General features: G+C 37.4%; 1 protein-coding gene and 1 pseudogene across 5 annotated transcripts in view; one reads left to right on the forward strand and one right to left on the reverse strand.

Moving 5' to 3' along the window:
* Positions 1-27,406, forward strand: part of RAD51B (RAD51 paralog B) — a 626,370-nt gene that overhangs the window by 298,959 nt on the left and 300,005 nt on the right. The window lies entirely within an intron of this gene.
* Positions 763-1,301, reverse strand: LOC116749861 (annotated as a pseudogene).

Consider the following 27,406-nt stretch of genomic DNA (forward strand, 5'->3'; position numbering starts at 1 on the left):
TACCACGTTCTCTCATGTTTGGGTGTTCCATTAACATTACTGTTTTTTTTAATTGAGGTATAGTTGATGTACACTGTTGCGTGTTTGGGGTTTTTTGTGTGTGTCTTTGTCTTTTGATATTTAATGTGTTCCAGTACTTTTTGTTAACTAGTATTATTGATATTTTGACATAACAATAATGATGTCATTTTTTTCCTTCCAAAGTCTTATGTAATAGATCAAATTCTCATATGAAACAAGAATGTTAGATTTAAAAAAAAAAAAAGAAGAATAAAACAAGAACTCATTACTTTTATTTTTTTAACCTACCAATTCTTCTTTATCCTCATCTCAGGTGTCACCTTCTTCAATTAGCCTTCCTGGAACTTCCCAGGCTGGCCTGGAACCCCTCCCATGTGCTTTCTAAGTAACCTTTATTACTGGAAGTACTACTCTGATCATGCCATTGACATTTTGGTTTCCCCCAGTTAACTTTGCATGCCTTTATGACAGAAGTACTGTCTTTAATTTCCTTATTCCCAGAATTGAATAGTACTTGGTAAAGGGTAAGCACTAGAGAATCTGTTAAATGAAAATGTATAGAAGGAAGGAAAAGTTAGCTAATTTTAACTAGTTAGTGAAGTGTCCAGTGCCCCACCCCCCTTCCCAAAATAGAGGGTATTTATTGCATATTTAAAATATCACAAACAGGTCTTGGGAATTATCCAACATCTTGTTTCCATAGCTGGACAACTTTTAGATCTTATTCATCAGTCTGCTGAACTATTCCTTTTTAAAAGACGTGGCTATCATTCCCCCAATTTTTCTGATATTTTTAACTATTGTGACTTGCTAAATCAAAGCAGCTGAATTTGACACAAGTTCAATGTAGTTTCCTTCAAGAATTAACTCATCTTTCTGGGCTTGAGCTATCCTGTGGATGTTTTTTCCACCCAGGACATTTTAGAGTTCGACGAGAGACCTATTCTGCATGAGGATATTGATGGGGAGGTGAGCACATTACATTACATTACATTACATTACAAGCATTCACCTTGTAATGACCCCCAGTGCATCGCCCTTGCTCATGCTCTTTACACAACTACAGATAGTGCCCATCGTGGCCAGTCCTTTGTTTCCCCACTGTATGTCAACCCAGAGCCTCTTCTTTTTCCTTCCAAGGCGACCGAGATCTACATTGATGTGATTGAAGTCCCTCCACAGGGTTCCTCTGGGGTCCTTCACAGTAACTATGCATCCCTTCAGGGTGATGTTGACATATCCAGAATGTCAACAGTCTGATTGTTGAGAACTGTCTTCATTCTTGCAGTAGATGCAGCAAAGGGAGGTGAGGTATTTTTGTTTTCATTTTTTAATGTCATATTTTAACATGATTTCCATAGTACTGAAAAGAAAATTTTTAGTGGAAGAAACCACAATTTGAGATTGCTTTGTTATGACCTTACGTATAAACCAATATACAGTGGGCCCTGCATATCCGTGGATGTGGAACCTGTGGATACGGAGAGCCGACTGTACTGGGGCATTTTATGTAGGGGACTTGAGCATCCGAGGATTTTTCTGTCTATGTGGGGTGTCCTGGAACCAATCCCCTGTGGATGCCAAGGGGCCATATTTCCACCTATCTCTCCACACTCATAAACTCCTTTTCAGAGTAGGAATCTTTTAAGCCCTTAAAGGTTGGTTACCTTTTCCTGAGAATGTGGTATTTCTCAATATCAGAAATTATTTCTTTTGGCAAAAAGGGAAAAATTCCATTTTATATATATATGTATGTATACACACACACACACACACACACACACACACACACACATACACACATACATACATACCACATCTTCTTTATCCACTCATCTGTTTGATGGACACTTAGGTTGCTTCCATATCTTGGCAATTGTAAATAATGCTACTATGAACATAGAAGTGCATGTATTTTTTCGAATTAGTGGGATTTTTGTTTGTTTGTTTGTTTTGTTTTGTTTTCAGATATATACCCAGGAGTGGAATTGCTGGGTCATATGGTAGTTCTATTTTTAGTTTTTTGAGAAACTTCCATTCTGTTTTCCACAGTGGCTACACCAATTTACATTCCCACCAACAGTGTATGAGAGTTCCCTTTTCTCCGCATCCTCGCCAACATTTGTTCCTTGTGTTCTTTTTGATGATGCCCATTCTTACAGTTGTGAGGGATAACTCATTGTGGTTTTGATTTGCATTTCCCTGATGATTAACAGTGTTGACCATCTTTTCATGTGCCTCTTGGCCACCTGCATTTCCTCTTCGGAAAAATGTCTATTCAGGTCTTCTGCCCATTTTTAAATTGGGTTGTATGGGTTTTGGTTTTTTTTTAATGTTGAGTTGTGTGAGCTGTTTATATATGTTGGATATTAATCCCTTATCAGTTGTATCATTTTCAAATATTTTCTCCCATTCAGTAGGTTCTCTTTTTGTTTTGTTGATGGTTTCCTTTGCTGTGCAAAAGCTTTTAAGTTTAATTAGGTCCCATTTGTTTCTTTTTTTGGATCTGTCTCCTAAAACAAAGGAAATAAAAGCATTCTGCTTGGTTTTAGGTTGAGTCTTTTCTCTGAGTGCTGTTAATTATATGAGTCTCCAAGTCTCTTTCTTTTCCTTAAGACCTAACACTTTGGATAATTATTTACCAAACTTATGTGTGAATGTTTGATGAGGAAACAGAGAGAGAATACGTCACAGTTCTTATCAAGTCCTCATTTAAAAAGGGTTTGGTGGGGGAATAGTAGTATTTTGTCTGAGATAGAGTCCTAAAGGAACACTGATTTTTTTGGACAGGGCACTGGCTGGATGGGAATGGGAGAGTTGGATATTTGTCCTGACTTTGCTACTCTCTAAATATTAGTATGATTTCAGCAGATCACCTTACTTCCCTTTGCTACTCTTAAGTTTCCCCATCTGTAAAATCAGGCTGGATTAGAAGGTCTCAAAGGCCCCTTGCAGATCATCTAATCCTATAGTTTGTTTTGTACTCTGGCAGGATTTCATGTTCTTGACGTTCTTAGTTGACAAGTAAGGTGTGGGAGGAAATGACAGTCTTGAGTAACCAAAATGGATTTTGTCTACCCGTATGCGCTAATCCCCAAAAGAAGAAGAAAATGCAAATGAGCCAGGGGCCGAACACGAAAATGGTGACAGTGAGGAGAACATTGAAGCAGACAGCTGAAAGCTTCATTTCCTGGCCCGTCTGCCATGAGAAAGGCTGAGACTGCCAAAGCCTCCAGGCAATCAAGGCCAGAACTTTGGCTCACTCTTCTTTTGAACTCCCCCCATACCACACACACAAACCACACAGGAAAATTGTCGCTCTCCCTTCATATTTGTGCATTTTGGCTGCACTCCTATTTATGCCAAGTCCTCACCTAATCCCCTTCCTTCCAGCTGTCACTATATTCTGCCTGTTGCTTTCCGGGCTTTGGAAAGCAGCTGCAATTTTCAGTGGAGGCCCAGGGGTGGTGGCCTTGGCAGTGGGGCGTTGTTAGGGTGTGTGGACTCTGTCCGAGCCAACAGTCACTTTTACCTGGTTTATAGGCAGTTTGAGGAGTGTTCTCACTCTCCTTCCTTGGCAAATGTCAGAACTGATGGCGTTAATTTTTTTCCCTCTCCTCCCTCTTTGGGGAGTTTTTCCCCGCTCTACATTCCTCAGCCTTTTAGTCTGAGAGCATCCTGTGGAAGATTTGGTTTGTCTTAGGTTCTTTTGCCAGGCTGCTCATCTTCTTTTTTTTCTTTTTTCCACATAAAACGTATTTATCTATTGGGAGAGCTAAAGATGGATAACCAGAGCTTTCAAGCCTAGAAACTTGACCCCTTCTCATCTCTGACAGTATATCCCAAGCTATTAGGTCTCCCAAGGCCCAGAGAGCTCTTGGTCATTTGCTGTCCATCCGGCCTCTAGTTGGAGAGCTAGCTTTGGTGTCCTTTCACCTCTGGCTTGTGAGGTTTTCCCATGGAGCTTGTCTGCATACATCTCGTATTGGCTTTTAGTGATGGTAACCGAACAAAGAGACACTTGGTTCTCATCATATTAGAAAGCTGAGCAAGAATCAGGAAATCTGCTTGAAGAATCTTGGCTGAATATAAGGAGAAGCCATGTTATTATAAAGGTTTTAAATCATTCCAGTGTGCACAGACTGACCTTGCTGGCCTGAATATTGAAAGCAGAACAAAACTCCCACCCAGTCATTGTTTTTGGCTGATGAAGAGAGCCTTTTTAGGTACAGTGGGTTGTTCTCTGCCCCTATTTCTGGAAACTGCATCAACTCTCTTGCCTTCTACCTAGCAGTGCCAACCCACACTCCTGTTTTTCTTTTTTTTAAAAATAAATTTATTTATTTATTTATATTTGTTTTTGGCTGCGTTGGGTCTTCGTTGCTGCACGCGGGCTTTCTCTAGTTGCAACAAGTGGGAGCTACTCTTTGTTGCAGTGCGCGGGCTTCTTATTGCGGTGGCTTCTCTTGTTGCAGAGCATGGGCTCTAGGCACGTGGGCTTCAGTAGTTGTGGCACGACACACTCCTGTTTATATAAGAGGAACCTCACATAGTTCTCAGAGCCTGGTGAAAAAAAACTCAAAGTGTGTCTGTGTTTGGGCTTATCTGATGGTTTCTCCTATCTGTATGAATTTTGTATTTTATTTCAAAGAATTTAAATTTTAATTGATGTTAAATTCAAATAGACGAGTCTATTTGATAAAATTCTTTGGTGATAGGATCCTGTTTAACTTTATAGGTACTATATAAAGTCTTTTTATTCATGCTGGGAATAAAATACTACAAAGCCATTTTTTTTTTTCAATTCTGTTTTATCTCAATCCTGGACTTACTTGGCTATATTGTTTCTAATGCCCAGTTAACCCTTCTGTCACTCATCCTTTCTCCCACTCCACATTTTTTGCATTGTCTATAAATCATAGAATCATAGTTTGATAAAGCATTAGTACTGGAAGGGTCCTTAGATGTTAACTACCCAAGCTTAATTTTATAGATGAAAAAAGAGCCTACAAAAGTAACAGGATTAGGCCAAGGTCACATACCTGCCAGAGCTTAGGCTCACAAGTGTTTTTCCACCATACTACTCCAGACTCCATGTGTCAGGAATTTTCCAAAGCACTAAACTAATAATAGCTACTTCAACAGGCAGGAAGTGCATCTTGCTGGAAAGGGCAGAAGTTTTGGAGCCAGAGAGATTTGGGTTTGAATATCTTGTTCTGCCATCTACTGGCAGGGTAAATTGGGCAAGTAACTAAAGCTTTTAGGGACTCTGTTTCTTCCTCTGTAATATGGGAATAATAATAATAATACTTTAGGGTTATTATGAGTATGGCACTATATGATCTATATAATGTGCCTGTTATACATATTGTGTTCAACAAATTATTATTATTATAAAAAGTCTACTGATCATAGGAAATATTATCTCATATATATAAATAATAATTTAAAATAGGTATTTTCGGGCTTCCCTGGTGGCGCAGTGGTTGAGAGTCCGCCTGCTGATGCAGGGGACACGGGTTCGTGCCCCGGTCCGGGAAGATCCCACATACCGCGGAGCGGCTGGGCCCGTGAGCCGTGGCCGCTGAGCCTGCGCGTCCGGAGCCTGTGCTCCGCAACGGGAGAGGCCACAACAGTGAGAGGCCCGCGTACCGCAAAAAAAAAAAAAAAAAAAAAAAAAAAAGAAAGGTATTTTATAATTAGCTATTCTGAGCCGTTCTTAATTCAATAGTATTCTCCTAAATTTAGCATTAAAATATGAATGGAGTGAGTTGTCCGGAAATGAATTCCTGAAAGTTATTTATACCATGACAGTGATTCATGCATTTCCCTTTTCTTTATAGCTTTCATCTGTACTTAGCTACAGTGTATCTTGTCCAAAAATTTTTGTACATGTTGAACTCACCCTAGGAAGACATCTGGAGTATACTTAGGTTTGGCCCCTGGTTTTCATTTAGCTAAACACTAGGATATAAATCTAGAATATAATCTACATAGAATGTTAAATTCATATTTTTGAGAAGCTTGAGATATTTAGTGTTATTCTGAAACTCTTTGTGTGATGAACAGCTTCGATGTGAAATTATATGTACCTGTTTGGAGTATAGGTTGAAGTTATCTTGTGTTCATCATAAAAGGGCCCAAGATTGTTCTGTTAAAAGGAAGTAGAACTACGTTGTTGAACCCAATAGCATGGGGAGGAGGAATGAGTTAGGAAACAGAAGCTAAGATTGAATTAGCGAAGGCCAGAAGCAACAAAAGAAAGTTTGGAAGCTTCAGGAGTGATTCAGGGGAATTTCAGTTGTGGGCCTCTCAGATTGCATAGATGTCGTTGGCTGACTGGAATGCACTTAAGCTTAAAGTGGATGGAAGGACCTTGAGAAACTAGACAGAAAAAATTTCGCTTCTCTAATAATGAGAGGGCTTGGGAGAAAGAGCTTTGGCTTAGATTTTAGACAGAAGTTAAGTGCAACTAGAAAGAGGCACTATGTGCTTTCCTCCATATGGAACCCTTAATTGCTAAGGCACTTTCAAGTTCATGTAATTTGGTCCATAACTATGGTTAGATACATAGACTTTTCTTTCCTTGGTCGCTTTTTCAGTAAGGTGAAAGTTAAAGAGTACAGCAGTGGTGGAGAGTGGAATGGATATTCCTTGTGCCTATTCCTACCCACTGTTATATATTAGGTTAAGAGCCTTAGGCCAGCAGTTTCTTAAAGATAAAAGTAGGCATCAGTTTGGAGGAATATTGGATAATTGAATATGACCAGGAAGTAGAAGGTGCTATTTTGCTATATTTTGGGTTCATCCAGATGGGATCAAACCAGAGGAATTTGGCAAGCATTGGGACTCACCACTTAGAACCACACTGAAATAGTTGTGGTAGCAAAAGAATTTCTCCAGGAGACTTATTCCACTTGAGGCATAACAGCCAGAGATTCCTGGCCCTTGAGGGGAGAGTGCCAAAGCTGATAAATTTTAGAACAATCAACTGAAGTCTATAAACTCAGGAGAAGTAGTTCAATTCGATGGTACTGGGACTAAATTGTTTCCATAATTTTCACACAGAAGACATACTATGAGTAAATGTGTCCTATAATCCAGTGTTTAGAATTAGCTCCTCCCTAATATTATTTCCTTTCCTTGAGATTTAATATATTGCAGTTTAATAAATGAGAACATTATAGAAGAATTTAACTTTAAGAACTTGTGTTTGACTTCTTCTGTATTCGTGAAATTCTGACATATTAACCTTACCATTTTTTAAGACTTTCTGGGAGAGTTCTTCGTGACCTAAAATTTACCTTCCTGTTTAATCATTCTCTGCTTTTTATACTCTGGTAAAATTAACTACACTTCATCATCATCAGTATTGCTTATCCCTTGTCACCTGACATCTATCCCTGTATTGTCCAATTGTATCCCCTTCAATTGCCCAGTCCACTGACTTACATACATTAGGTTTTCATTAAATTTAACGGTGAATGAGGAAGTACTTTATATTTTAAACAACTGACTATTGTAGAGAAAGACAACACAACAGGAAGGAATTACTGTGGCTAAAGAGTCAAACAGGAGACTAAAAATGGGAGCTTTAAAATTTTTTAACAGCTTTATTGAGTCATAATTGACATCCAATAAAGAGCACATATTTAATACAATTTGATACGTTTTATCATATGTATACACCCATGAAGTCATCACCACAATCAAGATAATGAACATGTCCATCATCCCCAAAAGTTTCTATGTAGCTGTTTTAGTCCATCTCTCTCATCCTTCCCCACCTTACCCTCCTCAAGCAAACCACTCATCTGTTTTTGTCACTATAGATTAGTTTGCATTTTCTTGAGTCTTATATAAATAGAATCATACAGGGTAAACTCTCTTTGGCCTAGCTTTTTCACTCAGCTTAATTATTTTGAGATTCATCCATGGTGTTGCATCTATCATTATTTTATTGGTTTTTATTGTTAAGTAGTATTCCATTGTATGCATATAACACAGTTTACTTATCCAGTCACCTGGATTATTGATGGATATTTTGGGTTCTTTCCAGTTTATGAATATTATAAATAAAGCTACTATGAACACTTGACTACAAGTCATTGAATAGAGGTATGCTTTCTTTTTTCATGGATAAATACCTGAGAGTAGAATGGCTAGATTATGGGATGGTGCATGTTTAGCTTTGTAAGAAACAAACTGCCTTCCAAAGTGGCTGTACCCTTTTGCATTTCCCCAGCAATGAAGTAGAGTTCCTGTTGTTCCACATGCTTGCCGGCATTTAATAATGTTGGTGCTTTGAATCTTAGCCATTCTAATAGATGTTTAGTGGTATCTCATTATTATTTTAATTTTCAAGTCCCTAATGACATATGAGGTTGAGCATCTTTTAAAATACTTATTTGTCATCTGTATGTCTTATTTGGTGAGATGTCTATTAAGATCTTTTACCCGTTTTTAAATCAGATTGTTTAAGAGTTTTTAGAGTCCCTTGTATATTTTGGTTACAAGTCCTGTATCCAGTACGTGTTTTACAAAGATTTTCTTTCAGTCTGTGGCTTGTCTTTTCATTCTCTTAACGGTGTCTTTTGCTGAGAAGTTTTTAATTTTAATGAAGTCCAGCTTGACAATTTTTTCTTTCATGGAGAGTGCTTTTGCTGTTATATCCAGAAACTCATGGCCACGCCCAAAGTCACCTAGTGTTTCTTCTATGTTATTGTCTAGAGTTTTATAGTTTTGTGTTTTATATTTAGTTCTATCATCCATTTTGAGTTAATTTTTGTGAAGGGTGTAAGGTAAGTGTCTAAATTATTTTTTGTTTTTTTAATGTGGATGTCCAGTTGTTCCAGCACCATTTGTTAAAAAGACGATCCTTCTACATTGAATTGCCTTTGGCTCCTTTGTCAAAATTCAGTTAACTATATGTGAATTATGAACTCTCTACTCTTTTCCATTGATCTAGTTATCCGTTCTTTCACTGAAAACACACTCCCTAGATTACTGTAGCTTTATAGTAAGTCTTGAAGTCAGGTAGTTTCAGTCCTCCATCTTTGTCTTTCTTCAGTATCGTGTGGGCTACTATGGGTCTTTTGCCTTTCCATATAAGCTTTAGAATCAGTTTGTCCATATCCATTAAGTAATTTATTGGGATTTTTATTGGGATTGCATTGAATCTATAGATCGAGTTGGGAAGAATCAACATTTTGAGAATATTGGGTCTTCCTATCCACAGAATATCCCTCCATTTATTTAGATCTTCTTTGAGGTCTTTCGTCAGAGTTTTATAGTCTCCTCCTATAGATTTGTATATACTTTATTAGGTTTACACCTAAGTATTTCTCTCTCTCTCTCTGTCTCTCTGTCTCTCTGTGCCAAGATAAATGGTGTTGTGTTTCTAATTTCAAATTTTAATTGTTCATTGCTGGGATATAAGGAAGCAATTGACTTTCATACATTAACCTTGTATCCTGTCTTCCTTTGGATTAAGTATTTTTTATGATTCCATTTTACATCTTTGATTGTCTTGTTAGCTATAACTTTATTTAGTTGTTTTGGAATTTATAGTGTACATCTTTAACTTATCACAGCCTATCTTTAACTGCTCTTATGCCACTTCACATATAGTATAAGAATGTTACAGTAGCTGTATAGTAGTTGTCGTATATTTTACTTATACACGTTACACATGTTATGAATCACACAATAAAGTTTTGTTTAAGCAGCCAGTTGTCTTTAAAATACATTTAAATAATAAAATATCATATATATTTACATACTAGGTACCATTTCCATTATTCTTTATTCCTTTGTATAGATCCAGATTTCCATCTGATGTTATTTTCCTTCTGCCTAAAGGACTTACTGTATTATTTCTTGTAGTGTAGGTAAGCTGGTGATGAATTTTTTCAGCTTTTGTATGTCTAAAGAGCTCCTTATTTTACCTTTTTTTTTGGAAGATAGTTTTGCTGGGAATAGAATTCTCGGTTGACAGTTTTTTCTTTCAGGTTTTTGAAGTTGCACTACTGTATTTCTATTTTCATTGTTTCCAGCTAGAAACTGCACTTATCTTTGTTTCTCTGTATATAAAGCGTCTTTTTCTCTTGTTCCTTTTAAGTTTTTTTCCTTTCACTGGTTTTGAGAAACTTAATTATGATGTACCTTCATGTAATTTTCTCATGTTTTTTATGCTTGGGATTTGTTGAGCTTTTTCATATGAAGAGTTATAGTTTTCATCAAATTTGGGAAAATCCTGACCATTATTTTTTCAAAAGTTTTTCTTCTCTTTTTCTTCTATCCTCCTCCTTGGAGACTCCTATTACACATATAGTAAATCACCTGAAGTTGTCCCCCCCACCCAATAGCTCACTGATACTCTTTTCATTTGGCTGATTGTTTTCTGTTTCATTTTAGATAGTTTCTATTGCTGTAGCTTCAAGTTCATGACTTGTTTTTGTCTATTTCTATGTTTACTAGTTTCTATTGTTGTGTCTTCACAACTTGTGTTCTCAAGTTCTCCAATGTGTAATCTACCATTAATTCCATCCAGTGTATTTGTCATCTCATATATTGTAGTGTTTATCTCTAAAAGTTTGATTTTGGGTCTTTTTGCTATCTCTAACTTTTCAAACATATGGAATATAGTTATAATAACTATTTTAATATCGTTGTCTACTATTCTAGCATCTGTGTCAGTTCTGAGTCCATTTCAGTGATTGAGTTTTCTCCTTATTATGGGTCTCACTTTGCTGCTTCTATCTATGTCTGGTTATATTTGATTGGATGCCAGACATTGTGAATTTTACCTTCTTGGGTACATTGTGAATTTTACCTTCTTGGGTGCTGTATATTTTTGTACTCCTGTAAATATTAAGCTTTGTTTTGGGATGTAGTTGAATTATTTGGAAACAGTTTGATCCTTTTGGATATTGCTTTTAAGTTTTTTGGGGTTTCTTTTGCAGGACCAGAACCATTTGGTTTAAAGATAATTATTCTCCACTATCAAGGCAAGATCCTTCTGTATACTGTACTCAGTACTCCATGATTTATGACGTTTCCATTCCGGTTGATGAAGACAGGCATTACTCCTGGCTTTGTGTGAGTGCCAGGCACTCTTCTCTTTACTTCTATCAAATCTTTCTTTCTCCAGCCTCAAGTAATTTCCTCACATGCGTGTACTAATCAGTACTCTGCTGAGTATTTGAGGGAGACTCCACAGATCTCTCATGTGAACTCTAGCTGCCTTGTTCTTCCCAGGTCCTAGGTTCCATCTCCTCAACTTGAGTGGACTCCATCTGGGTTTCCTCTCCCTGCATCACAGCCTAGAAATTATTAGTAAGCTGGGGCAGTCATAGAGCACTCCTCATTTTTTCCATCTCTAAGGGATCACTGTCTTTCATTGCCTGATGTCCAGTATCTTGGGGAAAAAAAGTTGTTTCATATGTTTTGTCTTAAATATATTTTTTTGGTTGTTTTAGGTGGTAGGGTAAATTTGATCCTGTTACTCCATCTTGGTCAGAAGAGAAAAAGCTTTTACGTTTTCAATGGTGGTTACAGAAATGACCAATAGCAAGACAAGGAGTCTCTAACTGAAATACCCATGATGTTTCCTCATAAATTGAGAATTTGGAAAGAGAATTAATCTCAGAATTATCATTATTTTTGGTCCACTTACATCCATCACAGACATTTACATAACAAAATTCCTTGTACAAATGGTCGATCACATCAATGGGTAGATTATTGAATTTGAAGAAGACATACACAAGCCACTAGAATTATACATTTCATAGAACATATTATGTAAGAAGGAAATGATGCCAAATGAATTGAGTTGGTATCATAGTACAGTATTATTTTAATTTCTTTATATCAGTAAATAGCTGTGAGATTTTTGGTTTTGTTTATTTGCTTTATTTGTGCTTTACTGGGAAGCCAATTGATTTTTGGCAAGAAAAGAAGCAGAAAAAAATACCAAAATGCTACAGAAACGTAGGTTATCTCCTGTCTGTTCTTACAGCCCCTATAATGTCAGCCAAGTCAATAAATGTTTGCAAAAATCCAACTAGAATGTGATAAGGTACTTGCTGTAATTGCTTTCTCCTTTTATAGACAGTTTGAAAAACAGGAAAGTTCATGGATAAACAGCAGTAATTAGAATGCAATTGTGAATCTTGGGTGCAATTTGTATGTGTGAGTTTCAGATTGACTTGGCCCTTAGAGCAGAGAGACCCTTCTAAGACTAGTACCACAAAGATTTGAAGTTCATCTGCACAGTTTATGTGGCTAATTAGCACTTAGGGTTTCTTCAATAGGGGCTAGTGAAGTAAGAATAGATAATATCTTGTAAGATCTTTTTATCTTTTTTTTTTTCTTTCCTATCTTGTACTTAGAAAAGAGCCTTGGACTGTTGAATTGGAATGGAACAATTAAACAGACTTTAAAATAAAGCACTGACATGCTGGCTGCTTGCCTGCTCTACTGGGGCAGCTCTGGTTCCAGGGAGAGAGAATGCTTTTTTTGTTTGTTTGTTTGTTTCCAGACAATTTCCTGCGTCATCACATTTTTTGTGTGAGCCAAGTGTTTGAGGTTGGTGATGTTGACAGAGCCCTTGGAGAATGGAAGGAGTTCATCTCCACAGAGAAAGGCTTTTGTATTTCAAGTTTGAAAATTCCAGAATATTTTTCTATAACATTGTTATTGCTAGCTTTTTATTGCTGGTCTCCCCTTATCTAGTTAGCAGCTTTTTAGGTGGATTAATGTTTTAAGTCAAGAAAGCATTTTAGAAAAACTATTTCTCTTGGCATTTATGAAACTCGCAACCACATATCTTGCTCTGCTTGGGTCTAAGTTTGGCAAATTGTGCATGTAGTATTCCCAGAAGGCTTAGGGTTTCTTTTTTTTTAACTATAAATTCTATGTTTATTAATATTTAATTTCCCTATAATAGAATCATTGCATGCTGAGTGACATTTTCTCATGAATTGTTTGGGAAAATATAAAATATGTTTGAACTATAATTATTATGATTTCCATTTATTTACAAATTTCTTTTTATTAATAACGTACCCAAGGCTATTCTTGATCATTTGAAAACAGAAATTTTGTTATATATATATATATATTTTTTTTTTTTTTTTCTGGTATGATTTGGAACTCTTAGTAAAGGTATAAACTCTTATTTAGAACTGAGTCCTCAGTCTGGTTCCATAGCACCTCTGATTCAAAGAGGGTGTTGCAGTTTATAAAAGACTTACTTTTGGTAGTGGAGGTGGTAGTTTTGGGAAAATGGGGTTAGAGGGGGAGGCGTTAGGTACACACATATTTCTCTAACATGTGTTAATGTGCCAGGTGCTGACCCAGACATCTATGCTATGTTATCCTTTTGTAAACTGCCATTTCTGAATCTCAGAAAATGGCCTGATTAGGTGGGAGCTGGAGAACTAGAAAATCTTACTATTATTATTTTTTAAACCTATACCTATAAAAGAGAGATACTAAGAATTCATTTAGTATGATGCTTCTTTTTCTCTGTTTCAGATTTAAACTGTTTTTCTATAAGCTAATCAATAGAGGGATGATAAACATTTTAAAGCATGTTATAGCAAAGGCATGGCATTATGAAAAATGGGACATTACATGGAAGTAATAGAATAAAATGTATGGAATTAGGTAGTCTGAGAATTTTAGAACTAAATTTAGAAATCACTTGGACCATGTATTTCATCTGACAGATGAGAAAACTGCTATCCTCAACCTATCAGCCTTGCCCAGCAGAGCTAGTTAGTGCAGATATAAGATGGAAACCTAGGTTGCTTAACTGCCACTTCAGTATCCTTTCTATTATATCCTCATTCTGTTTTCCGCCTTCCACATGAGCTCTACATCCTAAATTAAAACAGTAACAACAGCAATCACAAGTGATTGTGTTAAAAGTACAATTTAAACCTGTTTGTTGGTTGGTTGCTTTATAGCTGGCTTGTCAAAAAGTCTTAGGGAGTCAGGTATTGGGTAGGTCATGGCCTCTAATCTTATTTTCAAAGTTGGAGAGAAATCTTTGGAGACAAATTATATAAACTTTTTTTTTTTTTTTTTAGACTTTTAAACTATTCATTTGAATGTTTAAGTAGTTGTGACCTCTGCTGTAATGGTCCTAGAAGACAGTACTCAGGCCGCAGCCGGCTATTCTTGAGACCACAGAAAGAGAAAGAGCCTCTGCCCTGATGTATTCCATGAGGTGAATAATAGGCAACATTTAAGGAACACCTAGCTCATGGCAGACTATTCTCATCACACCCTTCCCACAGACTTTTTTCGTTCCCCACATCCTATACCAACCTTCCTTGACCAAATGCAATGAACAGGAGCTGTTGCATGAATTGGAAGGAAAATGTCTGAAATATATGAAGTTATAATGACTTGGTAAGTGCTATAAAAATACTCTATAACTGGGCTTCCCTGGTGGCGCAGTGGTTGAGAGTCCGCCTGCCGATGCAGGGGACGCGGGTTCGTGCCCCAGTCGGGGAAGATCCCACGTGCCGCGGAGCGGCTGGGCCCGTGAGCCATGGCCGCTGAGCCTGCACGTCCGGAGCCTGTGCTCCGCAACGGGAGAGGCCACAACAGTGAGAGGCCCGCGTACCGCAAAAAAAAAAAAAAAAAAAATACTCTATAACTGAGTTGGAAGTTGCATCATCCATGCCTGGGGCACTGTAGACTGGGCCCAAATGGTATAATTCTCTGCTGTAACACTGAAGTAATGTTTACATCTGCCAAGAAAATATTTTAGATTTCAAACCTGTGAAATGGCCAGCTATAATTGGTCAATTCCAGTGAACCACAGGTATATTTAGTTTCCTTCCTTTACTTCTTACTGTCTTCTTTAAGTAGGCTGAGCCAACTAATTAAGGATTGTGCTCTTGTATGACTCTGCAAGGTGAGCTTTAAAGTCACTCAATATATTGAATGCCTACATATTACATAGCACTGCTCTCTTAAATGTACAAACTCCTTAATAGAGTGTAAGTCCATTTCGTTTAGAGAAAACAATTATTTTCGTCTACATATGTCAGAGTAATGATCGAAGTGGCATATTGTAATGACAGAACATGAGGAGTCAGAAAATTTAGATTCATTTTTCCCCCTACTGTTGATTCTTCATTTGATCTGACTTGAATCATTTCCTTTTTCTTTCATTTCTCTGTCTGCTGAAGGGGAATAATAATACTTTCATCTGCCACACAGAGGTGCTGGGAGGATGAAAGATAAATTTTTCCAAAGCACTTTGAGCTGCTTAAAAGAAAGACTTGTTTAAACAAAAGTTGAGTCCATTTTCTGTCTTGTTATTTCTTATGTTCAGATACCATAGAAAGTGTTAGAAGAGACTCAAAAGGTTTGGTTGTTTTTTATAACTTCATTTATAGTCGGTAAGGAGGTGAGTATAATTGCTGGCATTTTACAAACAAGGAAACTGAAGCCCCAAAAGATTTGTTTATTTGGGGGCTTAAAAGGAATATCCCTATAGGAGAATTGGGGGAAATGAGTGAGAGTATAGCCAATAACATTGGCCATGAGTTGATAATTATTGAAGCTGTTAATGGGTATATGGGGGTCATTATACTATCCTGTATACCTTGCCTGTGTTTGAAATTTTGCATGATAAAAAGTTTAAGATTGATTTAAAAAAAAAGAATAGCCCCTGTTTTTATTTACAAAGTCCTTTTCAAAAGCTTCTGAGTCCGTTTATCTCATAGGCATGGAGAATTCTTTATTTCTTAGGGTTCAGCAAAAAATTGGAAAAAATCTTACATGCATGGACTAGAGCACAGGCATTTTAGTTTTTCATATTTGGTGTTTATATTCTATTTCCAGTGCTTTCTGAGTCACTTGCTACTTTTATTACTTTTAATGTAATATACTATTTTTTAAGAATTAATAGATTACTTGTTTTTTCTCACTCCTGTTCCAGATACTCGTCACCTTCTCTTTGTTGTTGTTGATTTAAAATTTTCATTTTCCTATTTCTGGAAATTGTTGGGAATTATAAGCAGTCACTTATTAACCCAATTACTTTATGCTTCAGTAGACTTGTCAGTGGGCGGCCATGTGAATTATTTCGGCTTTTAGAGACACAGATCAACCTTGCTACCCCATACCCACAATGGAAAGCTGCTGACCTCCCCATTGTAGGATCTTATAATCAAATGGCATTTGAAACATGTGAGAGCACTCATTAAACAAACAAACAAAAATCACCCTCAACCTGGGTTATATTCACTGGTAGACTTGAATGGTTAGAGCTTGTCATTTCATAAGCTCCTAGATAACACAAATGCTGGACTGAAAATGCAACATACTCGGTATTCATTTGTTCTTAGACATCAAAGGAAATTAAATTAGAACGTAATCATAGAACTTTAGAGTTAAGAAAAATCTTGATAATCACTTGGTATAGCCCTTTCACTTTATGTGTGAAAAAACTAAATATTAGAACAGCCAAGTAATTTGCTCAGTTACGTAACTTAGTACTGGCAGAGCTGGAACTTGAACTCGAGTTTCTTAGCTTTCAATTTAGAGTTCTTAACTAGGTTGCCTCTCAAGTGCATTTAAGTCCTTGATGTTGTTTGTGAACACTAGGTACGCCTCTGCTTTTTATAGCTTAGAGATTTTACTGTTCTGGAATGCCATGCTGAGCCATTTTGGAGCCTGGGGCAAAAGGAGAAATCGGTGATATTGACCCTGCCTTTATTTAAAATTGTGATGTATTCTTCATCGTGGAATTTTGGCATTAATTTTGAGTTTTAAAATCGTGCGTTAAAATATTATTTACCTTACTTCTACCTTGAATACTGAGTTTTACATCTGAGGTAGGTGTCTCACTAGATTCAACCTAGTCCCAGCCTTGTTATTTTGATTTAATCCACTAGTTAATCCTTCTTTCAGTCTCTTGGCAGTTAAAAAAAAAAAAAAAAATCAAGCTATGGAACCTTTATACTCAAAGCAAACCCTTACTGTTGGCCACCTAAAAGTGATGGCAACAAAGAAAACATACCAGAATTTGCATGTGCTATTCATTGACATCATAGTAGGTAACTTAAAGCATAGTAATTTTTGGCTCCATGAATTTAAGCTCTTTTAGAATGTCTACCAGTTTATTGAAAAGAGCTCAAAGCCAAGTCATGGGTTCTGTTGTCTGATCCTTGACTGCATTGTGTTTTGAGGTCTTACGTAATTGTGTTTGTATTGATTTCTATAAATTGAGAGCCAGAAGAAGGAAGCTCTTTATAGCCTTATTGTGTTCATCATTTTACTTGGTCTTTTCAACAAGCGTTTGAGATAGGTAACTTACAGGTTAGGACTCTTTCAGTTCCAAGTGATAAAACCCAACTCAACACTGGCTTAAGTTAAAAGAGAATTCATTAGCTAACATAACTGAAGAACGTAAGGGGTAGATCTGACTTCAGGTATGACAAATTGTTTCATCAGGGCTTGGTCTCTCTACATCTCTTGAATCTGCTTTCCACTGGGTTGGTTTTTCCCACACAGAAGCTCCAGGCTTATGGTCCTACTAGCTTAACAACTTCAGGAGAAAGGGAATGAATCTTTCCTCCTTCTCCAGCAAAAAGCCTCAGAATTGAGTATAATTGGCCCAGCATGGGTCATATGCCCATCCTTGAACTATTAATTAATGCCCCCGGCATGCAGTTATTTCATTGGCTAAGCCAGCTTCATATGCTCAACCTTGGAGCAGGAGATAGACTGAGGGTGGAAAAGCTGTTTCCCCTAAAGGAAGAGAGGACTTCTTAACCCCTGCTCCGCAAAACGTATGCTGGAGGGCAAAGACAAATGTCTACTAGGATGTCGTTATACCCATTTCATTAATGAGGAAGTTGAGGCTTAATTAAGTTGATTTTCATAAGGCTACACTCTAATGAGTGATAGAGTCTTAATTTTGATTCCAATCTGCCTAACTCTAAAGCCCATACTTTTTACTTCACACCTTGTTGTATCCCCAGAATACTACGCCCCTTCTCCTAAATGAAACTATGGTGGTTGCCATTTCTTTCTAGCAGTTGTTTTCAGCCGAGGTGATTTTGCCTCCAGAGGAAATTTGGCAATGTCTGGGGACATTTTTTGGTTGTCAGAACTGTGCAGAGAGGTTGAAGGGGTACTAGTGGGTGGAACCCAAGGATGCTGTTAAACATCCTACAGTGCACAGGACAACACCTCACGTGAAGAATTACCCAGGCTAAAATGCCAATAGTGCTAAGGTTTAGAAACCCTCCTTTATAATAAGGTTCCATTTCCAGCCTATTACTATTAACAAAAATTTGAAAGAAAGATGTAATACAGAGCGAGATTGAAAGAATTCCAACATCTAGGTATAATTAAGTAACCTTTCAATTCAGGGAGACTTTGATTTATTTTCATAACACCCACTATTAGAATACTGAGTTCTCTTGTTTAATGGGTAAATTGAAATAGCACATTTAATACATTCCTTTTTTTAAAAAAATTGTTTTGTATAGGCTTTAGCTAAATTCTCAGGCATAATTTTTTTTATTCCAAAGCCATATACAATTTCCTTAAAATATAAATCTAGGGATATTTTAAATCAAATACTGAATGGTTTTATTAAAAAATTTTTTTCACAATATATATCCATTTATTTTATCTTATTTGATTTCTTTCATCAGTTTTGAGTAGTTTTCAGCATACAAGTACTGTCATGTTTTGTTCGATTTATACCTAAGTATTTCATTTATTTTAGTGGTTATAAATAGTATTTTTCCTAGTTTTATTGAGGTATAATTGACAAGTAAAATTGTATGTGTTTAAAGTATACAACATGATGATTTGGTATATGTATACATTGTGAAATGATTACCACAATTAAGTTAATTAACACATCCATCATGTCACATAGTTACCTTTTTTGTGTGTGTGGTGAGAAGGCTTAAAATCTATTCTCAGCAAATTTTAAGTATACAGTACAGTATTATTAACTATAGTCACCATGCTGTACATTAGATTCCCAGAACTTAATTCATCTTATAACTGAAAGTTTGTAGCCTTTGACCAACATCTCCCCACTTCTTCCCCCCACCCCAACGCCTGGCAACCACAATTCTACTCTCTGCTTCTCTGAGTTTGAATTTCCTTTTTTTAAATTCCACATATTGGTGAGATAATACAGTATTTTTCTTTCTCTGTCTGGCTTATTTCACTTAGCATAATGTCTTCCACATTCACCCATGTTGTCACAAATGGCAGGATTTTCTTCCTTTTTTATGGCTTCTGTATCAAATTTTCTTTATTTATTCTCAATATTTAGGTTGTTTCTATATCTTGGCTGTTGTGAATAATGCTGCCATGAATGGGAATGCAGATATCTCGCCCTGATACTAATTTCATTTCCTTCAGATATATACACAGAAATGGGATTGCTGGATCATATAGCAAGTCTCTTTTTAATTTAATTTCAGTGTCCCTGTGTTCATGCTAGTATATAGAAATGATTTTTGATTGTTTATCTTATATCCTGTGACCTTGCTAGAACTCACTTATTAGTTCTAAGAGGGTTTGTTGGGTATATTTATTAGTTTCCTTTTTTTTTAATTCCAATACAGTTGATATACAATATTATTGTAGTTTATTGTATGAAATGATCACCACGATAAGTCTAGTAACCATCTGTCCTTACACAAAGTTTTTACAGTATTATTGATGATATTCCTTGTACTGTATATTAAACATCCCTGTGACTTATTTATTTTATACCTGGAAGTTGGTACCGCTTAAATCCCTTCACTTATTTTGCCCATCTCCCCTGCGCCCGCCCCTCTGGCAACCACCTGTTTCTTCTCTGTATCTATGAGTCTATTTTCATTTTGTTTTTTAGATTCCACATGTAAATGAGGTTGTATTTCCACATATAAGACATCTGACTTATTTCATTTAGTAGGTACCCTCTAGAGCCATCCACGTTGTCACAAATGGCAAGATTTCATTCTTTTTTATGGCTGAGTAATAGTCCGTTGTGTGTGCGCGCGCGTGTGTGTGTGTGTGTATACACCACATCATCTTTCCATTCATCTGTGGAGGGACACTTAAGTTGCTTCCATGAATACTGAATGCTTTTGAAACAAATATATAAGTTTATCTCGGAAGCCTTTTAAACATTTCAAATAGAAGATTCTATACCAGAGGAAATACTTATTTTTAAACACTCAGCCAAAGCATTTTTAAAAATTCTGATGCTAATAGGAGGTTTAATGTACTAGAAAATGTACAGCATTTTTTTCCCTATAAGCCTGTCCTTTGTGAAAGATTAATGAAGGCAGAAGAGTGCATTTAATATATTATAGCTGCTAGTTCTGGGGTTTGACACTTCAGAGAAATCAACCTGCTTGTTTAATGACAGGAAAATAGTTTGAACAGTCCACCTCCTTAAGACTGTGAGTGGTTTCTGGACTGTGCAAATCTGAATAATCCTGGGAAAGCTGCGCTAGTCACACCACACATAGTATTCCAGTAGAATAATTGAATGATTAGAGGGATACTACAGAAGGCATTGACATGAGAAATCTTTCACAATCTAGCAAATCAAATTTATTATTGGAATTGGAAGATTTTGGACTTAATATTTTCTCTTGTTTTTAAATTTTTATTTATTTATTTACTTATTTATTTATTTTTGGCTGTGTTGGGTCTTCGTTTCTGTGCGAGGGCTTTCTCTAGTTGCGGCGAGCAGGGGCCACTCTTCATTGCGGTACACGGGCCTTTCACTATCGCAGCCTCTCTTGTTGCGGAGCACAGGCTCCAGACACGCAGGCTCAGTAGCTGTGGCTCACGGGCCTAGTTACTCTGCGGCATGTGGGATCTTCCCAGACCAGGGCTCGAACCCGTGTCCCCTGCATTGGCAGGCAGATTCTCAACCACTGTGCCACCAGGGAAGCCCAACATTTTCTAATTTTGCCAGTTTTACCCAAGTAATTTTTCAGTGTTATGTTCCAGGTGCCTCCCAATTCTGTGTGTGCACAGAATTACAAATCCATTTCTCTCTCTGACTGTTTTCAGCTTCACTGGACCCAAACCAAATCAACAACGTTTTCTCTGATTTCAACCAGATAATTCCTGCTTGCCTTGATGTGTCACATGGGAGATCCTCCTCCTGTCTCTCTTAATCACTTTAGGTCCCTTCAGCTTATGCCTGTCATCCCCACTGGCTTGGCTTCATTCTTTACCTGACCACACTACCTAGTCCTACCGATTGCTTTCGTTTCTTCTGTTTTCTACTGGCCTTACTTCCCTCCCCTTTATTATATTTCCTCCACACATATTGATCCTACCTCCTTCTGTGTTCCAAGCCTTATTTAGTAGCTCCATATCCCTAGACCTCCCCATTTCTTAGTTTGTGTCCTCACCTACTAAAGTGTCTGATGTCTACCCACCTAGCATATTTTAGTAAGGTATGTGTGTACAGAAAGGCCATCCATTCATTGTTAATAAAATCCGATTTGCAATTTCCTTGGAAATAAGGCAACTGCTGATCTTCAAACCACCCAAGGTCTTAGTCTCTAGAATGCAAGTTCCCTTGGCACAGTAGAAGGGGTCATAATTACATGTCTACAAAACATTTGGGGAAATTACCTTGATAAATGGTGCTGGGTAAAATGTTATAATTTATTAGTATAGTCCTGCTGTTTTCCTTGAGAAGAAATGTTCCTGGAGATTTGGAATTTCTTATCTCTCCACTGACATGTGTTTTCCTGGTGCTGTCAGAAGTTTACTCCTCCTCACAGCTTTGTGGTGTAGGTTGGTGTTCCCAGTTTTACAGAGCACAGAGAAGAGAGATCGCTTGACTAAACAAGTCATCTGACTTGTTTAGAATTTCACAGCAAGCTTAATTGCAGAGACCTTGAGTTTCGTGCCTCTAGTTTCTGTGACATAAATGTAAAATTATTTATTTTGCATTACTTATTTATATGAATGTCTTAGAGCATTTCCTTTCCTTTAATAACATTGTGAAAACTCTTACCTGGTAAAGAGATTGTTAGTATAGAAAAAAAATGAACTAGGGACAATGTACCTGAATTTGATTACTGCCTTTTCAACGGACTAGCTGTAAGGGATGTTGGTTCCTAGGCTCTCCTTTTGAATTGTGAAAGCTATACTCTACGTTGGTGATGTTCCTTGAAGTCCTTTGAGAAAAACAAGACAAAACGGAAAGCTTAAAGTACAAAGTGTTATTATTGATTAACTTAAAATGACCCTTGTGTATTTGCAAAGCTCCAGTTTTGCTGCAGCAGGTGATCCCATTGGTGAGCACTGTGGAGTGTGGTGGGAAGCAGCCAGGTCTCAGTAATTTCTTCTGGATTTCTAGAACTGTTTTTCTGTTGAGTTGAAGTGAGGAAACAGCTGGTGGAACTGCTTTTGGTGCTGCCATGAACGTGTATGGGAAGAAAAGGGTGCATTCCGATGGTATGTTAGGGGGATGTTAGCTGTTCAGGAAAAATAACCCTTACCAAAGTTAATGGCTCCCACTAGCATTTTCAGTAACATGTACCAGATGTGGGTAGTTAATTATTCTCAGATCTGATAAGTACCTGCCAGCCAAGGCTAAGTTTATTTTCAGTAAACAGTGGCCAAAGGTCCTAGCTGTTCATTTGATAGGATAGGGCCTGTTTGCACTTATCTATTAATAAAAGCACAACACTCCTTTAGTTTTCCTTTCCCAGGGCCAGATAAAACATTTCAGACACTCAAGGTATTTGTCTCAGTAAATCAGACAAAGTAAACAAATCTGGTGGATTAACTTGGTAAACAGAGAGTGGTTAAGTGTTACCTTTCGAGTTTAGCTCAGTGCCATATAAATAGCATTAATCGCATGGTATTTTCAATAACCTTTATAGGGCAAGACAGAGTTGTTGTTTTTTTTTTTTTCTTTTTCCTTTCTTTCTTTCAACCACTAGGGATATAGTGTGTTTCTTAAGTACTTTCAGATGTCCTTCAGTAGGAAGGTTTGAAAATAACTTTAAGATGAAATTTATTCTTTTGTCCCATTAGTAACGCATCGGGAAACTTGCACCCATTAATGTCGTGTGTAAACCTGGAACTCTCTTGTGGTTCATCTTAGAGAGAAAGTAGGACTGCACAGTGGCATGCAGGCTTTGCCAGATAGAGATAACAGACATCTAGAGGTTATTGATTTGGATGGAACAGTGGGAAGGGGGTCAGCTTTTAGGGTGGGGAGAGGGGTAGGTAGGCAGAAATTCAGACTTTATTCTTCCAGAATTTTTCTCTTGGACAGATTCCTATTAGGGTCAGAAGTGCTATTTATTTTGTGATGTAGATGCTTGTCTTGTGAGAACTGGCATGAAACAGGCGAGTTATTTCACACTAGCCAACAAAGCACTATTATTTCAAAGTAACTTCCAGTCACACCAGGCCTGGACTGGATTCGTACTGGTGACCTGGTGGTGTAGGGCTCCAGTCTCATGCCAGCTCTCTGTATCATTTTTGTCTCCCTCATTAAACTTTCCTTTTTTAGTAATGATCAAACCCAACTCTCTTTAACCAAGATATATTGTCTTTTGCATTGGCTTTATACTTGAGATTGTAAGTACTTTATCAATTTTTTCTAGTTTTGCATGCTATGGAATAATCCACTTAATTTGGTGAACGTGGTACATAAAAGAAATAGCTGAAAGGCCTTAGAGAAAATCCCCTACTCACACCTCCATCCCCATTCCTCTGTCGCTGGATGACTGCAGTTGTCTTCTTGCCACCAGACTTACCCAACTGCAGTCTATTCTCATACCATTTCCAGATTAACCTTCCCAAAATGCAAGTCATAAAACTATTAATTTCTCACTTAAAAAAATTTGGCAGTGGCTTCTTGTGTTCCTACAAGAGAAGATTTAAACTGCTTATATTGATTATCATTGTCTTCATGATCTTTGCCTTGTGTCTGGCTTTGAATCCTCTCATTGGCCTATGCTTCCTTCAGCCACGTTGAAGGTTTGTGGGTTCCTGAACATACATGTTGTTGAACACTCTACAGTTTCTCCATCCACTTCTTTGATGAATACCTATTGATTTTTTAAAACCCCAATTTCAGCACAAAGTCTCTTGTGACTCAAGTGGAATTGATTACTTTTGTCTCATCATACCCTGTGCATACTTTTTATATCGTTCCTGTGAAACCTATGGCACTTGTGTGTATTTCCTTTTCTTCCTGCTTGATTACTGGAGGGATTGTATCTTGTCCAATTTTGTATTTCCATGTCCAGCTGAGTGGATGGCACAGAGGTAGGACCTGGTTGATGGACGGATGGATGGATGGATGGATGGATGGATGGATGGATGGATGGATAGATGGTTGAATGTATGCATGGATGGATGAAGTAAAGTCCTGTGACCATATCTCTGTGCTCAAATTCCACTCCCTTTTCAGTGTTGCATGGAAATGGCCCTTAAAAGTACCCAGATTAAGATTTGATAGGTAGACTTGCTCTTTCCTTGTATGATTGAAGGACCAACGTGAATGCTCCCATAACCCTTATACCTACCCAGAGACTTCATAGTCTGAAATTTCACCTTGAAGACTCATTTATCAGTCTTCTGATATTCCACCTACACTCCCTGCCCTCTTTAGAACTTTATACATAGTTGCCAAGTCCTTCCATAAGCATTGTCTTACTTAGTTTTGAAAACAACCTTATTAGATAGATTTTTATCATATATATTTTAGAGGTAAAGAAATGTAACTTCAAAGCAATTCAGTCATCTGCCTAAGGTCATTCCATTGTCATGCACAAGCTAGGGCTGAGCCCAGGTCTGCTTACCCTAACATCCTCTTTTCCTTAGCCCCTTGCCTTAGAAGGAGACACAAATCTATTCGGCATTAAATACCTCAGGATATATTAATCAAGCAGATCACTTTCTCCATGCCAGCTTATCAGAATTCTGAGGAAATAAGAGTTCTGATTTCTAAATTGGGAAGGAGAAGTAGTATGGAGAGAGAAGGTGGAGGATAATTTGGAGACTTGGTCAAGCACAGGGAGTTTGGTTAGATGTGACATTGGGCCTAGGATGGACACTATCTGAACATAAATATACCAAATTTATATTTCTTAGTTCACTACTTCTTTAGTAAACTACATTTTAACTTTAATAAAAGGTACATAGAAGTTTCTGTCATCATTATATTGATAATCATCCAGATCTTATCAAAGTATAAGATGCTAAATATTGAAAATCATATCTTTAATATCCCCAGAAGTGTCCTTTAAACATCTTTAATATAGTTGTTTCATTGGGAAACACAAACTACTTTTATGACACAGGTAACACTGGTGGGACTATGATTTGCTCTTTGTCTTTCATGTCAGAGGCTTTCTTTCAAAAATCTGATGTTCTTTGGCAGTCCGTTCATGTTGAAGAGTAAGAGGTGCATGCACATGTGTGGGCATGCTCACGTGTGTGTCACACACACACAGGTGCTCTAGGTATATGGCCAGTTTTATTGATTGGTGCCTTCATTAGAAGGTTTTTGGCACAGACCCCACTGTTTTGTGGGTGGACCTTCAAAAGTCTGGAACTGTATGTCTTTTCTCTACAGCTCATCTTTTTGTCCAGGGAGGACTTCAGCAATTTTCTTTTTGAGGGTTAAGCAGCTGGTTGTCAGAGTTTAGGGAGCTGAAGGAGGGAAAGAGGCTAGAGGTGGGGATGTTGTCTCTCCCAGGGTGTAGACTCTTACTTAAATCTTCCATTTCAGTTCAATTCAATTACCTCCTCCAGCCCCATCCTCTACCTTTGAGTCCAGAACCCCTTTACATCCATTTCACAGGGAATAAACCTCTGAAGTATGTGTAGGATGTCACAGCTAAGCTCATAAAGTGCGGGTGGGATTTGAACACAAGGAGATCAGAAAAGCTTTCTGCAAAAGGAATAATACAAACAAAGACATGAATTCGGAGGAAAAAACGGAGTAAGTGGGAAACAGCCAATAATTCACTTTTCGTAGAGTGAAGCACAGAAGAAGATCTGTATTTGAGGAGAAATGAATGTAGGAACAGAGGCTGAAGCTTCAAAGACTAAGAAGCCTGGACTTTCTTCTGGAGGTGTTAAAGAGACAGCTTCTGCACACTCATTCATTAATTTATTAAGATGGTTTCTGAGTGCCTGGTAGATCACTAGTGGGGGGTTAAAATGAGTTAGACTGGACTGCTGCTCTGTGTGACTTTGACACAATTCACTGTTTTTCAGTTGAGGTCTCAACATGGGAAGACTTCATACTTCTTATGTATAATGTTGGAACTCACAGATTCTAAGAAGCTTATCACACTTGGGAGACTTGATATTGTTTTTGTAATCTGCATTTCTCCAACAATGAGACCATTTTGTTAGAATGTGAGAGCTTAGAAGTGTCTTTCATCATCTTGGCAGTCAGTGTGATTAGTTACAGCACAAGTATCGCTTCTTGGGGTGGGCCACATGATCATGGAACCAGAGACACTTGGATGGGAAGAGGCTCGAAAGAACATTATCACTTTGTAAATGGAATTAAATTTAATGTTTAATAGAAATGGACTTCTAGGATGGTATGCCATCTGACCAGGACCAAAATGCAAGGCAAAACTGTTGTGTATTGCCTAGCATGGTGTTCAGTTCTGCAAAGTCCCTTTATGCTTTTGATGATGACAGCGGTGAAAATTTAGAAGTAGTTTTTGCCCACATATGTATACCATGGTAAAGCAGTTTTCTTCCTTAGCAATCTAGGAAGAACATTATATTTATAGATCTCAGCTACAAATTCTCTCCTTCAGACTGTTTGCCTGAGCCTTAAAAATATGGCATGATTACACAAGCACTCTGGAATTTAGATTAAACAGCATTCAATTTGAAAATCTAATCATATCATCTAAATATCATTAAGTTATAATAGGCTGATTGATAGGGACCAACACTGTTTTTGCCTGGTGCTGCATGCCTTTCACTCAGCCAGCCTTTCCCAGCTAAGATGTTGATAAAGGCAACTATAAATCTTAATAGTTGGAGACAGTTTAAAAGCATAGTTCACTAGGTAAGGTCACACCCACTTAAGTGACCTATTTTGTATACTTTTCAAAAATAGGTTAATTAACTTAATAGAAATAATAGGACTCTCGTATTGATGTGCAATTACTACTAAAACAAGTTTTTTTTCTTTCCAAGTGAACATGATGTTCATGAAATTGAGGGCATAATAGCCATGACAAGAACCAGGCTTAGCAAAGGCAGGTCATGTTCGGCGAGTATATTTCAGACTTGCCCTTTAAAACCTGCCTTTATTCCAGTCCTAGGACATGGGCGTTACCTCCACCAAAGCCTTTCATTCCTG

This window comes from Phocoena sinus, chromosome 2, assembly GCF_008692025.1.
Source record: "Phocoena sinus isolate mPhoSin1 chromosome 2, mPhoSin1.pri, whole genome shotgun sequence".
NCBI classification, from domain to species: domain Eukaryota; kingdom Metazoa; phylum Chordata; class Mammalia; order Artiodactyla; family Phocoenidae; genus Phocoena; species Phocoena sinus.